The 11,726-nt window shown below is 40.4% G+C and overlaps 1 protein-coding gene and 1 pseudogene across 1 annotated transcript in view; one reads left to right on the top strand and one right to left on the bottom strand.

Moving 5' to 3' along the window:
* The window catches only part of CCDC7 (coiled-coil domain containing 7), a 321,418-nt gene that overhangs the window by 119,906 nt on the left and 189,786 nt on the right, over positions 1–11,726 (bottom strand). The window lies entirely within an intron of this gene.
* Positions 4,655–5,580, top strand: LOC102988034 (vacuolar protein sorting-associated protein VTA1 homolog; annotated as a pseudogene).

Here is an 11,726-nt window from a genome sequence, read left to right as displayed (position 1 = left end):
TCGTATATTAAGGCAAAGATGTGGAATCTAGAAAAACAGTACAGATGAACCTGTTTGCAAGGCAGAAATAGAGTCACAGATGCAGAGAACAAATGTATGGACACCAAGGGGGGTAAGTGGGGGTGGGCTGAATTGGGAGATTGGGATTGACATATGTACACTAATATGTATAAAATAGATAACTAATGAGAACCTGCTGTATAGCACAGGGAACTCTACTTCACTTTGCTGTACAGTAGAAACTAACACAACATTGTAAAACAACTATACCCCAGTAAAAAAAAAGGAGGTAATTTGTGAAACTTGGTGAAGAGATGTGTCACAACAGACTCCCTCTTTCAGAGTGCTTTGACAGCAGCCACTCTGCCCAAGGAAGCGGGGAGGGCAATGATGTGAACACTTGATTCCCTCTCCTTACCCAGCTCCTTTCTCAGGTTTGGCCCACTTATGATGAGTTTCCTGACACTGAAAAAAGGTGTTTTAACCACCCGTATAACCATCTGGAAGGTGCCTGATAAGCCACTCTGATGGTCCTTTGGTTCAACAATGAGCAGCAAGAACAGTAGGTGATGAGACTGGTAACCAGACTCAGATTTCCAGTGTCATTTGTGCCACCTTTGCTGTTTTCCTAGCTCAATTAAACCTCCTTATAAGGTGATGTCAATTGGTTCACAAGACAATCCAGATCTTCAGTGACAAATTTCAGGGCGAGGAAGAACCAGCAACAGATAGATATCATTTGGCCAGTGAAGAAAGTGACCTAAAAATGGTAATCAGGAACCCACTTATGGCTGACCTGTTTAAGTGGTTGCCCAAGGAAATCTCTGGGTCTAGTTACTCAACAACGGGAACTCACAGAGAACACTGATGGACTCTCCACCAAGGAATTCATGGCCAGGTAGTGGTCCATAGGTGACCCAACACACAGACACTCTAGAGTCCAAATGATGATGACATCTATGACTAACACAAGTGCTCTTCCCTATGCATTTCCCAGTGAATCTTGAGATGAACCCGAGATACAACTCCCCTACCATTACTTTTACCCAACATCTCAGTTTTCTATATAAACAAGAATTAAGGTTAGGCTAAGATTCTTATCTCCCCAGTTGTGATATGAGGATATGTGCTAAGGTTCAAAGGAGAGATAGGTGAGAATTGCATATCTGGGCCTTTTGGACACTGATGCACATATGACTAAGATCTCTATAACCAAGGACGCTACGATGAGGAGAAAACAGATAATGCTCACTGGTTTTTGGTCTGAGCTCACCAAATGGGATCTTTATCCAAATCCAACTATAGGCATGTCCCTACACGCCACTAAAAATCTCCATTATTATGGCTTCCATTACTGAATTGGTATTGATGTACTGAACTGGCATTGGTACAGATGTATTTTCTATGTGCATCTCACCCCTAAGCCCTGATGGGAACTACTGCATTTTAGGGCCATTTTAGGGGGGCATGTGGAAAACCAGTGCCTAGCACCTTTACCATCCAAAAACAACTCATTGCCCTTATTGCTGAACTTAATGAAACAAAAGTTTTCCATAAGGTTATTTCTCCATTCATAAACCCTTTCGGTCTGTGTGTAAGGCCTGGGGTGCCTAGAGACTCAATTGATTACCGTTGGCTCAATGCCACAGTACAGCTCCAGACACTGGCATCACATGGTCCTGTGACCTTCACAGAAGTTTACTGCTCAAGGTGAGTCAAGTAAGTATGCAGCAATTGATATCACAAGTGCCCTTTTTAACATTCCTGTTCACACAAATGGCCAGGATCAGTTTACCTTATGTGCAATGGGTTACAACATAACTTTAATGTCCTTCCACAAGCCCATGACCTAGAAAAAGCCCCGCTCCAAGATCGAGTACTAAAACTTCCACTATATTGATGACATCCTCCACTGGAACCAGATAAGAGTACTACCCAACAAGGACTGGATTCTATGATGACCCACATGTGACAGCACAGCTGGGTCATTAATGTAAACAAGATCTAATACCCAACTGAAATCCCTGGGGGCAAAGTGGAAAGGGGTACACTGTCACTCCAAGCTCCAAGGAAACTAAGTTTTCCTTCTCCACCCCCCCCAAGATACAAAGGAGGCCAAGCTTTTTTCAAGCACTCCAAAGAGCCAAGCTTATTTCTGTCTCTACCACAACACAAAGGACACTCAGTGTAGGTGTGTGTATGAGTATCTGTATGTATATGTGCATATATATGCATACATATGTATATATAGGAGTTCAACTCCAGGCCAAAATCCTGCTTGATTTTGCAGGTCCAACTATAGACAATTACAAGGTCTCTACCTGAAAGTTCTCATGGGGGAATACTTCTCACCCCACACCAAATTTGATGCATACCCAGTGAACTTTAGACACTGGAGGTAGTTGCAGTAGAGGACTAAGGCCCATCCATACCATGTTCTTATGCATTCTGGATTCCTATACAGGTGCCTCCATCAGAGGCCTCCTTGTGAAAGGGGGAGGGGTCAGCTGATACACTGTACTTTTCAGGTGCCTCTGTGTAGACCACTTTACTGGGGGAACCTAAAGATACTTTCCTCAGTTACTACATAGTATTCAGGACTTTTACACTCCTAGCCATCCTACATCAATATCCACAAGGTTCCTGAGGTCATAAAAAGGCAAGAGTCTTTTGTTTGGGGCTCCTTCAGATATGAAATAATCTTCCGCCAACCCTACTCCCATCCGCACTGATACATCTGACCCTTGCCTGGTTTGGTTCCATGGGGAAAATGAAACACTGGTGGAGCTGGGGCCCTTTCCTGTTTAGACTCTTGCTTATACTATTATATAGGAAGTACATAAAAGCTTAATTGTTACTTTCAGTTTGGCTTGCTATCTTAATTGACCAAGTCAAAACACGCAGCTTTCTCTGACAGACTGGCATAGAGAACAAAGTAGTCAATAAAGTAAAATTCCTTTCTGGAAGGAGCACTTTGAGAGGTGCTAGTGAGACTCTTTCAGGGCATACTGCTGGATCATTTGCAAGAGTCAAAGTCTCCCACAGGGCACATCACCAGTCAGGCTAATGTGTCTCCAGAAGTGCTAGTGGACACCATGGGGCTCTCCAGGAGAGTATCATCGTATTGCCTATGTGTAACTCTACTCTCATTCTTCCAAGCCCTGGTGGAAATTACTGCACTTAAGGCCATGTTAGAGGAGCATAAGAAGATTGTGAACCTACCCGATTACTAGCACCTAGTACCTCTGTCTCCCAAAAATCTGCCTGGGAAAGAAAAAGGAAAAACTGCCCTCTTTACTGAGTTTAATGCAGCAAAAGGCTCCTTGAGACTATATCCCTATTCAATAATTCACTTGACTTGTGTACCTGATCTTGAGTTCACAGATACTCAATTGATTTTGGCTGTTCAATCAACAGGACAGCCTTGGCATCAGTGGTATCTGACAGTGTGACTGTCGTAGTAACTTGTCCAGAGTGTGGGAACTTGTTATTCAGCAATTGATATCACAAACGCCCTTTTCAGTATCCCTCTGAATGGGAATGATTCCAGTCAGTTCATCTTTATGTGGAATGGGTACAATTCACCATTCATATCCTTCCACAAGTCTATCTGAATTTCCTATCTGTCATCAATGTATCAAAGCCTGGAAAATCTTCAGATTTTCCAGAGGAGGGACTAGCCCTCTACTCTACTGATAATGTCATCCTATTGAGTCCAGAGAAGGGAGCTGGACAACAGCCCAACAAGGGCTGGACACCCTGCTGACACACAGGTGGCAACTTGCTGGGCCACTTTTACAGAAAACGTACAAGTACGCAAGTGAAATTCCTGGGCTTGATCTGGGTATGGAGTCTCATTGTCTCATTCCATGGGAAAAGACTGGCTTTGATCCTCTCTGCTCCAGCAATTAAAAAGGAGGCCCAGGGCTTCCCTGGTGGTGCAGTGGTTGAGAATCCGCCTGCCGATGCAGGGGACACGGGTTCGTGCCCCGGTCCAGGAGGATCCCACATGCCGCGGAGCGGCTGGGCCCGTGAGCCATGGCTGCTGAGCCTGCGCGTCCGGAGCCTGTGCTCCGCAAACGGGAGAGGCCACAACAGTGAGAGGCCCACGTACCGCAAAAAAAAAAAAAAGAGTCCCAGGGACTGATGGAACTCTTCATCTACTTGCATTCTTAATGCCATCCATCTAAAGGGTTACTAGAAAGGTCATTTCCTTTCAGTGGGGCCACAGCAAGGAGGATGACCTGCAAGCCCTCCAACAAGCCACCTAGGCTACCCTTCCTTTTGGTCCCTCTGATCCATTTTGCCATTTGAGTTACAGATCTCAGCAACTATCTATTCACCAACTGGAGCTTAAGGCAGAAGGACACTGCCACAGGTCAGAGGCATCTGTTGGGGTTTTTAATTCATCATCTCTAGGAACAGCTCACTGAAAGGTACACACCCTTTAAGAGACAATTATTACTCCATTATTGGGCTTCAGGGGATACTGAACACAGGACCCACGACTGTGAAACAGTCTCAAGACAACAAATTCTGACCAAAAGTTATCAACAGTTTTGCTTTTGTTCTCTAATTATCTTAGGGCATTCATACTTTACATCAGTGTAAAATTTCTATAAGAACATGCCCAAATAGGATTCCTGGAGTGGAGATGTCCACCCTTGCTCAGCTGCCCCCACTGCCCCCACAGTTTAAGAGCGTACAGCATCATTTGAGGACGGCTCAGGAGCATGACAAGCGGGGCCCCCCTGTGGTGGCTTATTACTGTCATTTGTATGCAATGCAAACAGGAATGAAGGTTGATAGTAAAACTCCTGAATGTCGTACATTTTCACCAAAGCTAATGGATCAGTTAGAAGCTCTTATGAAACAGTTGGGTGATAATGAAGCTGTTACTCAAGAAATAGTTGGCTCTGCCCATTTGGAGAATTATGCTTTGAAAATATTTTTGTATGTAGATGATGAAGATCATGCTGGGCGATTTCACAAAAAAACATGATCAAGTCCTTCTACACTGAAAGTCTTTTAATAGATGTCAAAATAGCGGTTGGAGAACTCACTGATGAAAACGTGAAACACAGAAAGTATGAAAGGTGGAAGGCAACATATATTCATAATTTTTTAGAGAATGGAGAGACTCCTCAAGCAGGGCCTGGTGGGATTGAAGAAGATAATGATGTTGAAGAAAATGAAAATGCTGGAGCAACCTCTCTGCCCACTCAGCCCCTCAGCCGTCATCTTCAACTTATGACCCAAGCAACATGACATCAAGCAGCTTTACTGGAATACAAATTCCTCCCAGTGCCCGCATTCCTGCTAATACCCCAGAAGAAGTTCCTCACAGCACAGATGTAACAAGTAACACTATCCAGCCTACTCCACAGACTATTCCGGCCATTGATCCTGCACTTTTCAGTACAGTTTCCCAGGGAGATACCCAACTAACATCAGAGGACTTTGCTAGACCTCAGAAATACTGCAAATAATGCTGGCAGAGCTTTGCAGTATGAAGATGCCAGCATTGCAGTGCAGAATCTACAGAAGACCATCAAGTTACTGACCACAGGCAGAGAATGAAGCCTTTGTAGAACAGATCCATGCATTTTTGGCTTAAAGAACTAACAGTCCATTACTCTATCTTCAGCCTATCAGAAGCACAGTTTTAAGGAAGATTTCAGTTCCACTGACTATAACAATAAAATCTGTGTCTGTGTATCAGATTCCTGTTGAAGCTTTCATCAACAGCCTCGACCAATTTTCATTGTCCATTTAGTGGATCCAGTAATCTCTGGGTATACACAGGGCTGATAAGAGCAAGATCCTAAAAATGTCCACTGAACCCTGCTTGTTCAAAAAATGAAAACACACTTCTATAAAATATACTGGGAATCATCTTTGTCTCTTAATCTAAATAAATTAAGGAATTTTTAAATCCATAATTTGGACAAACAGACCATATTACTTTGCTATAAAATTCTAAATTTAACTTTTAATAAAGATTGCAAGAATATTCTAGATTAGAGGTCACGTTTTGTTTTCCTCAGGACTTATGAAACAGATATGAACGTCTTAAGTTGTTAGATGAATCTGAAAGAGATTATGTTTAAGTTTCAATTTATATTCATATTAATTATAGCTACATTAAAAGTTAAAATGTTCATGGAAAGAAATATAACAAGGTAAACAGGTAGAATCAGTTTTAGATGTAAGAATAATGTTGGTTTCCCAATTGTTTTCCCTTATCCATTGGTGCTTAAGGTGAATTGGTATTTGCTTCATAGGCAGTTTGACTGCACGTATCAGAGAATGAAAAGAAGACATTTGCAGTAATGCCTGGAAACTTGGTGCTTTGAGTTAAGGTTCTCCTCTGCTACTATGGAATGGATTCCATAGAGTGTATAGCTATGAATGATGCAGATTTTAAGAACATAGATTCTCAGTTGATAAGTTAATAAGTTTTGTGAGGAATTATGGACTTACTGTGTCACCTGCATTTGTGCTGTGTAAAAAATAAATACAAGGGTTCTTTTAACTAGTTCAAAAAAAATATGCCCAAATACATATTCATGAACCAAAGAAAAAGGATCTTCTGATGAGTACAATTTAAAATAATTTAAAGTTATCTATAATTATTATACTTACAAATGAGACTTTCATCTCTAGAAGATTTTTGTTTCTCTGCATGCATTTCTGTTTCTGACTTTGAGTCTTGATGCTTAAACATAAGATTTTCATCTGACACATGATCATGAGCTACATAAAGAGATATATTTAGTGCATTAAACTGAAAAACAGGTCTATTGTAAAATCCCTACATATCAAATTTATACACATGTTTAGCAGTATTTTCTTTCATTTTTATAAACATAAAATATAAGTAAATTACCATAATGCTAGACCTGACATAAAAATTGTGAGGAAAATTTTAATGTGTGTAAGACTCACTGTTTCATAATATTTGTTGGCATCAAATATATTTTATGTCAGTCCCTACTTGTTTTAGATTATTATAGCTTAGGTTAATATATACTCATAGACCAAATAATGAAAATATATATGTAAAGGTTATTCATTACACCATATTTTTAATTGCAAAATACTCAAAAGCACCTAAATGTACTAGCATGTGAGACTGGTTGAAAAACAAGGTACATACTATAAATTAGGGTAATACAAATTATGGTGTATGATGTGGTACAAAGAGTTACACATAAAGCTATAAAAAGATACTTATAACCCAACTTGGAGGGACTGCTAGGAGATAGGTTAATTGTAGAAAAAATGAAAAGAGAGGGTATCAAGTATGCTATCTTTTAGGAAAGAAAAGAATGGGAAATGAAAAGAAAATATAAGATACTTACCTTTAGAAAAGGAAATACAGGAATGATAAACCAGAAAACAATACAGTTGGTCACCTAAAGTTGCATGCAGAATAGGACACAAGGACTACTGTTAAATCTAAACATGTCCCGGGCAGTGATGACATCCTTGATGCAACAAATGTTTCTCATACTTAATAAGAAAGTAGGTAGAGCCCTCAGGATTGCTTTGCCCAGTGACCCAAAGAAACCAAAGAGATTTGGATAGTTTGATTCCACCACAAAGAAAGTAATCTTGTTAAAATTATTTAAGGACAGAAGCACCTTTTCTGGTGTGTTACTGCAGAACCCCCTCTTTCAGAACATCTTCCATGGCCACTTTGCCCAAGGAGGATGAAGAAGGAGGTAGGTGGGAGAAATGTCATGTACACCTGAGACCTTCTCCTTCCTTTACTAGCTATTATTTGTTCCTGGACTGGTTTGGTCCAATCGTGGTGAGTTCTCTGACACTGGAAAACTTTTTTGGTCTACTCTTACGGCCACCTATAAGGGGCTCTGCAAGCCACCTGATAGTTCCTTGATTTGACAATGAGAAGTAAGAAAAGTAAATGATGAGATTGTTTACCAGACTCAGATTTAAGTTCATTCTTGCCACTCTCACTGGTCACCTGTCTCAATTAAACCTCCTTATAAGGTGATGTCACTTGGTTCATGGCACAATCCATGTGTGAAATGAAACATTTCCAAGCAAAGAAAAAGCAGCTACTGGCAAGACACTAACTTTTCACTAGTAGTCAGAGTGATGTAAAAATGGTAATTGGGTACTTACTCCTGGATCATTGGGTTAAGGTCTTTCCCAAAGACATCTATGGGTCTTGTTACCCAACAATGGGTCTCAAGGAGGAGACTGATAGACTCTCCATCAGATACTTGTGACTAGATAATGTCTACTGGGGGCACAACAGAGTCCACATACTGACAACTCCTATGACTAATATAAATAATATTCCTTCCAACCCTCCCAGTGAATCTTGACATGAAATCAGAGTGCATCTCTCTACTTTTATCCAAACCTCTTAACTTTAATAATAAATAAGACTATGAGTTAGGCCAAGGTCCCTATGTCCTCACTGGGAACGTGAGGACGTTTGCCAAGGTTACAGTTCAATGGGGAGGTGAGGAAGAATTTCATTCCTTGGTCCTTTTGTACCAAGATGAGGGAAAACTATATATATATATATATATATATATATATGTATATTTATATAGTCTAAGTGTGCATCCTTAACACCCCATCCTTATCCCCAAGCCATGATCATAAATACTACAACTGAGGCCATTTCAGTGGCTATGGTAGTCTGTTAGGTAGTCTGAACCTAACAGTCTACTAGTACCTAGTCCCTTTGACTACCAAAGCAACTCCCTAAAGGATGAAAAGAGACAGCTTCCTCATTACTGAGCTTAATGAAGCAAAAATTCTCCATAAGACTATTTCTCCATTCAGTAGCCGCAGCTGGCCTGTGGATTAGGCCTCAGGTGTATGGAGATGCAATTGATTATTAGAGGCTCAATGCAGTCACGCAGCTTGAGCACTGGTGTTACCTGAAATTATGACAGCCATAGAGGCTGTGGCCCAAGCTGAGGCAAGTACAAAGCAACTGACATTACAAATGTCTCTTTCGGCATCCCTGTCCACAGGGATGATCAGGATCAGTCTGCCATACGTGTAATGGGTTGCAACGCACCTTTAATGTCCTTCCATAAGGCCATGACCTGGAAAAAGTCCCACTCTCCCATGGAGCCCTAGCCTCCCCCTATATTAACAGTAACCTCCACTAGGCCTAGGCAAGGGAATTACCCAACAAACACAGAAAGCATGTGGACTTACATGTGACAGGTAAGTCTGGGCCATTAATACACAAAAAGTACCTGGACCTGGTACCCAAGTGAAATCTCTGGGAGTAAACTGAGAAGAGGCAGTATGTCTCATTCCATAGGAGACAACTGCCAAGCTTTAGTTCCTCTAAGCCCCCATAAACACAAAGGAGGCCCAAAGATTGGTGGAACTTTTCAGCTACTAATACTTTGACATTCACCATGTGGTCATCTTGATGGCATTTGTCTATTAGGATACCATTTTTCGTCTCTACCTTTGAGTAGGACATGGCAACAGGATGTCCTAGAGGCCCTCCAACAGGTTTCTGACTCTGTCCATCCCCTTGGCCCCTCTGATACACATTTGTGTTTGGGTTACAGATCTCAGCAACCTCTCAGTTTGCTGATTAGAGCCTATGGTAGATGGACACTGCCAGAGGCCAGAGGCACACATTAGGCTTTTGGTATCATAGTCACCTGGAGTCAGATGAAAGGTACTAACCCTTTAAGCGACTACTATTGGCCTGTTATAAGGCCTTGGTGAATATTTAGTATATGACCCATGACCATGAAATAGTCTTATGACTAGAACTACCAACCAAAAGTTATGAATAGTTTGGCTTTTATTCTCTAGTTATCTTGGGGTATTCACATTTTAAGTCTAAGTGTAAAACTGCTATAAAATATATGCTTAAATACTGATTCATGAACCAAAGAAAAATATCTTCTGATCACTTTAATTTAAAATAATTTAGGGAGTGACATCAGCAAAATGGCAGGCTAAGAGATCGCAGTCCCGTAGCCCACGGAAACACTGATTTAACAATTCATGGATGAAATACATTTATGAGAGCTTCAGAGTACACTCAAGAAGTTCCAGCATGCTGGTGGAACATAACATCCTAGATAGCTGCATTAAAAAGGGTAAGAAGAACAGTTTTGCTTTACCTATGTCACCCCTCCACCAAGTCAGCACAGCTCAACACAGAGAGAGATTCCCTCACCCACAATTTTTCCCATGGGAGAAAGAGAGAGGGAAGTGAGTATAAGGCTCTCAAAGCCTTTCAGGGTGCTGCCTGAGAGGCCCACTTCTATCTCACCTTAATTAGAACAATGAAGGAATCAACATAGCTGGATTCTCTGTGGGCAGCTAGAAAAAAGACCTCAAATAAAAAACCTAACTTTACACCTCAAGGAACTAGAAAGAGAAAAATAAACTAAACTCAAAGTTATCAAAAGGAAGGAAATAATAAAGGTTAGAGCAGGAATAAATGAACAGAAAGCAGAAAATTTTTCTAAAATTTTAGCCATTCATGAATGGGCTAATCCCATTCATGAGGGCTCCATCCTCATGACCTAAGCACCTCCCCACTCCTAATACAATTACATTGGACATTAGGATTTTAACACATGAATTATGGGGGGGACACAAACATTCACCAATAGAAACTTCCAAATTCATTTTATGAGGCCAGCATTACCTAGATACCAAAGCCAAACAAAGACACCACAAGAAAATGACAAGCCAATATCCCTGATGAACTCAGATGCAAAAATTCTCAACAAACTACTAGCAAACAATTCGACAGCACATTAAAAAGATCATACACCATGACCAAATGGTATTTACTCTACTCAGGCAAGGATGGTCCAACATCAATCAATGTGACACATACACCACATTACAGAGCAAGGGATAAATATTACATGATCATCTCAACAGGTGCAGAAAAAAAATCTGAAAATATTTAATACTTTTTCATGATAAAAACTCCCATAAATTAGGGATAAAAGGAATTTACCTCAACCCAATAAAGGCTATATGTAGAAAATCCTGAAGACTCCACCAAAAAGCCTAATGTTAGAACTAATAAATGAATTCAGTAAAGGTGCAACATACAAAATCAATATAAAAAAATCAAAGATCAATTGCATTTCTATACACTAACAACAAACTATGAGAAAGAGAAATTAAGAAAATAATCCCATTTACAATGACATCAAAAAGAAAAAATTAAATTTGACAAAGGAGATGAAGTATTCATACACTGAAACTATAAAATACTGATGACAGAAATTAAAGAAGACAAAAATAATGGAAAGATATTCCATGCTTGTGAACTGGAAGAATTAATATTTTTAAAATGTCCACACCACCCAAAGCAAGCTATGGATTAAATGCAATCCTTATTACATTTCCAATGGCATTTTTCACAGAAATAGAACAAAAAAATCCTAAAATTTGTATGGAATCACAAAAGATCCTTTATAGTCAAAGCAATCTTGAGAAAAAAGTACAAAGGTGGAGGCATCATACTTCCTGATTTCAAACTACAGCTGACCCCTGAACAACATGGGGGTTAGGGGCACTGACCTCCCTTCCCACCTACACAGTCAAAAATCCACACAGTATTTTACAGTTGGCCCTCTATATCCATGGCTCTGCATCCACAGATTCAACCAACCACAGATTATGTAGTACCGTAGCATGTACTTACTGAAAAAACTCTGTGTATAGGTAGACTCATG

The sequence above is a fragment of the Physeter macrocephalus genome, chromosome 11 (assembly GCF_002837175.3).
Source record: "Physeter macrocephalus isolate SW-GA chromosome 11, ASM283717v5, whole genome shotgun sequence".
NCBI lineage: Eukaryota > Metazoa > Chordata > Mammalia > Artiodactyla > Physeteridae > Physeter > Physeter macrocephalus.
Note: the sequence above shows the minus strand (reverse complement) of the source record. Positions and strands in the feature narration are given on the sequence as shown.